The sequence below is a fragment of the Pelecanus crispus genome, unplaced genomic scaffold (assembly GCF_030463565.1).
Source record: "Pelecanus crispus isolate bPelCri1 unplaced genomic scaffold, bPelCri1.pri SCAFFOLD_125, whole genome shotgun sequence".
Lineage (NCBI taxonomy): Eukaryota > Metazoa > Chordata > Aves > Pelecaniformes > Pelecanidae > Pelecanus > Pelecanus crispus.
The window spans coordinates 17,501-21,981 of record NW_027461254.1 but is presented as its reverse complement, the minus strand read 5'-3'; positions in this window follow the sequence as shown (position 1 = coordinate 21,981).

The window sequence follows — 4,481 nt, the reverse complement described above, 5'->3', positions numbered from 1 at the left end:
GCCCGGGCCTCGGGCCGGTCGGCCACGGGAGCTCCTCGTCTCTGAGGAGGCTCGGGCGAAGTTGGCTTGCGGCCGCAGGGCCCGTTAGGTCAGGCAGCCGACAGCCTGCGAGATTTTGGAGGCCGGCCGCGTCCTTTGAGAGGCCCTCTCGGGGCGGTAAGCCCCTCCCGGGTAACGTGGCCGGGGGGGGGAGCGCGCAAAAAAGTAAGCGTCCAGCGCGAACGAGTGGAGTGATGGCCCGGGCTTTTCTCCGCTCCGGCCAGGCCTCCGGGAGAAGGCGCGGAAGGCGGAAGGGGCTTTCGGCCCCCGGCGGAAAGCGGCTCGGCCCGACGCCCCGGGAGGCCGGGCCCCCGCAGGGACGGCGGCCCGGCGACCGCCCGACGCGGCCTGCGCCGGGAGGCACCCGATCAGGTACCGGGTTCACGGCCCAGGCCGACGGCGGGCCGGCAGGTAGGCCGCGCGCGCGCGCGGGCACGAAAGAAGGGTGCGGGGCGAACCAGTGACGGCCCCTGCTTTTCTCCGCTCCGGCCAGGCCTCCGGGAGAAGGCGCGGAAGGCGGAAGGGGCTTTCGGCCCCCGGCGGAAAGCGGCTCGGCCCGACGCCCCGGGAGGCCGGGCCCCCGCAGGGACGGCGGCCCGGCGACCGCCCGACGCGGCCTGCGCCGGGAGGCACCCGATCAGGTACCGGGTTCACGGCCCAGGCCGACGGCGGGCCGGCAGGTAGGCCGCGCGCGCGCGCGGGCACGAAAGAAGGGTGCGGGGCGAACCAGTGACGGCCCCTGCTTTTCTCCGCTCCGGCCAGGCCTCCGGGAGAAGGCGCGGAAGGCGGAAGGGGCTTTCGGCCCCCGGCGGAAAGCGGCTCGGCCCGACGCCCCGGGAGGCCGGGCCCCCGCAGGGACGGCGGCCCGGCGACCGCCCGACGCGGCCTGCGCCGGGAGGCACCCGATCAGGTACCGGGTTCACGGCCCAGGCCGACGGCGGGCCGGCAGGTAGGCCGCGCGCGCGCGCGGGCACGAAAGAAGGGTGCGGGGCGAACCAGTGACGGCCCCTGCTTTTCTCCGCTCCGGCCAGGCCTCCGGGAGAAGGCGCGGAAGGCGGAAGGGGCTTTCGGCCCCCGGCGGAAAGCGGCTCGGCCCGACGCCCCGGGAGGCCGGGCCCCCGCAGGGACGGCGGCCCGGCGACCGCCCGACGCGGCCTGCGCCGGGAGGCACCCGATCAGGTACCGGGTTCACGGCCCAGGCCGACGGCGGGCCGGCAGGTAGGCCGCGCGCGGGCACGAAAGAAGGGTGCGGGGCGAACCAGTGACGGCCCCTGCTTTTCTCCGCTCCGGCCAGGCCTCCGGGAGAAGGCGCGGAAGGCGGAAGGGGCTTTCGGCCCCCGGCGGAAAGCGGCTCGGCCCGACGCCCCGGGAGGCCGGGCCCCCGCAGGGACGGCGGCCCGGCGACCGCCCGACGCGGCCTGCGCCGGGAGGCACCCGATCAGGTACCGGGTTCACGGCCCAGGCCGACGGCGGGCCGGCAGGTAGGCCGCGCGCGCGCGCGGGCACGAAAGAAGGGTGCGGGGCGAACCAGTGACGGCCCCTGCTTTTCTCCGCTCCGGCCAGGCCTCCGGGAGAAGGCGCGGAAGGCGGAAGGGGCTTTCGGCCCCCGGCGGAAAGCGGCTCGGCCCGACGCCCCGGGAGGCCGGGCCCCCGCAGGGACGGCGGCCCGGCGACTGCCCGACGCGGCCTTCCGCCGGGAGGCACCCGATCAGGTACCGGGTTCACGGCCCAGGCCGACGGCGGGCCGGCAGGTAGGCCGCGCTCCTAACAGGGGGCCGTCGGCGGTCGCGTGCGTCGCCAAGCGGGATGCGTTCGAGCGGTGAGTACTGCCGCGAAGACGGGCCCGGCGGCCTCGGGGGGGGGACGAACCGCGCAGGCGGGTGCGGTCCTTCGCGGCCCGGGCCTCGGGCCGGTCGGCCACGGGAGCTCCTCGTCTCTGAGGAGGCTCGGGCGAAGTCGGCCTGCGGCCGGCAGGGCCCGTTGGGCCTGGCGGCCGACCGACCTTCTCCGGAGGCCTGCGAGACCTCGGAGGCCGGCCGCGTCCTTTGCAGAGGCCCTCTCGGGGCGGAAGCCCCTCCCGGGAATCGCGCCGGGGGGGGGCTGCGGGGGGGGGGGGGAGGGGGGGGCGGTGCGGGGGGGCGCTATTAGCTGTATCGTTCGTAAGCGATTAACGGTTACGAAATTAATCGGTAAATAGTAAATAATAAAACGTAAACGGTATCACAGTTTATAATGAGTTGTGTAATTATTTATTTAGCGTCGCGGCGAGGCCACCAGCGGTAAAGTGCGTAGCAGACACGCTAACCGCCTGTCGCTAATTGATTAACCGAGGTATACGCCGACGGTTAAGTAAGTAACGGCGGGGGGGGGGGGGGGAGGCCGCGGGCACCAACACAAATGAACAAACATACAAACAAAACAACAACAACAAAAAAAAACAGAAACAAAAACAAACCTGCAAAAAACAACAAAAACCCAAAAAGGAAAAACCCCCAGCCCTGCTCCACCACACAAAGGCAAACCCCTGATCCGGGCAGGGAGGCCACGTCTACCCGCGCTGTGGGCACGGAGGCCAGGTCTACCCGTGCTCCGGGCACTTGGGCTGCTGCCTGCGCCGCGGCTGACGGGTCTAACGGGCGGGGCCGCGGCGGACAGGTCTACCCGGCGGGGCCGCGGCGGACAGGTCTACCCGGCGGGCCCCGGCTGACAGGTCTACCCGGCGCGCCCGCGGCTGACAGGTCTACCCGCCCGGCCCCGGATGACAGGTCTACCCGCCCGGCCCGCGGCTGACAGGTCTACCCGCCCGGCCCCGGATGACAGGTCTACCCGCCCGGCCCCGGCTGACAGGTCTACCCGCCCGGCCCGCGGCTGACAGGTCTACCCGGCGCGCCCGCGGCTGACAGGTCTACCCGCCCGGCCCGCGGCTGACAGGTCTACCCGCCCGGCCCCGGCTGACAGGTCTACCCGGCGGGCCCCGGCTGACAGGTCTACCCGCCCGGCCGGGGCACTTGGGCTGCTGCCTGCGCTGCGGCTGACAGGTCTACCCGCCCGGCCCCGGCTGACAGGTCTACCCGCCCGGCCCCGGCTGACAGGTCTACCCGGCGCGCCCGCGGCTGACAGGTCTACCCGCCCGGCCCCGGCTGACAGGTCTACCCGCCCGGCCCGCGGCTGACAGGTCTACCCGCCCGGCCCGCGGCTGACAGGTCTACCCGGCGGGCCCGCGGGTGGCAGGTCTACCCGCCCGGCCGGGGCACTTGGGCTGCTGCCTGCGCTGCGGCTGACAGGTCTACCCGCCCGGCCCCGGCTGACAGGTCTACCCGCCCGGCCCCGGCTGACAGGTCTACCCGGCGCGCCCGCGGCTGACAGGTCTACCCGGCGCGCCCGCGGCTGACAGGTCTACCCGCCCGGCCCCGGCTGACAGGTCTACCCGGCGCGCCCGCGGCTGACAGGTCTACCCGCCCGGCCCCGGCTGACAGGTCTACCCGGCGCGCCCGCGGCTGACAGGTCTACCCGCCCGGCCCGCGGCTGACAGGTCTACCCGGCGCGCCCGCGGCTGACAGGTCTACCCGGCGCGCCCGCGGCTGACAGGTCTACCCGGCGCGCCCGCGGCTGACAGGTCTACCCGCCCGGCCGGGGCACTTGGGCTGCTGCCTGCGCTGCGGCTGACAGGTCTACCCGCCCGGCCCCGGATGACAGGTCTACCCGCCCGGCCCCGGCTGACAGGTCTACCCGGCGCGCCCGCGGCTGACAGGTCTACCCGGCGCGCCCGCGGCTGACAGGTCTACCCGCCCGGCCCCGGCTGACAGGTCTACCCGGCGCGCCCGCGGCTGACAGGTCTACCCGCCCGGCCCCGGCTGACAGGTCTACCCGGCGCGCCCGCGGCTGACAGGTCTACCCGCCCGGCCCGCGGCTGACAGGTCTACCCGGCGCGCCCGCGGCTGACAGGTCTACCCGGCGCGCCCGCGGCTGACAGGTCTACCCGGCGCGCCCGCGGCTGACAGGTCTACCCGCCCGGCCGGGGCACTTGGGCTGCTGCCTGCGCTGCGGCTGACAGGTCTACCCGCCCGGCCCCGGATGACAGGTCTACCCGCCCGGCCCCGGATGACAGGTCTACCCGGCGCGCCCGCGGCTGACAGGTCTACCCGGCGCGCCCGCGGCTGACAGGTCTACCCGCCCGGCCCCGGCTGACAGGTCTACCCGGCGCGCCCGCGGCTGACAGGTCTACCCGCCCGGCCCCGGCTGACAGGTCTACCCGGCGCGCCCGCGGCTGACAGGTCTACCCGCCCGGCCCGCGGCTGACAGGTCTACCCGGCGCGCCCGCGGCTGACAGGTCTACCCGGCGCGCCCGCGGCTGACAGGTCTACCCGGCGCGCCCGCGGCTGACAGGTCTACCCGCCCGGCCGGGGCACTTGGGCTGCTGCCTGCGCTGCGGCTGACAGGTC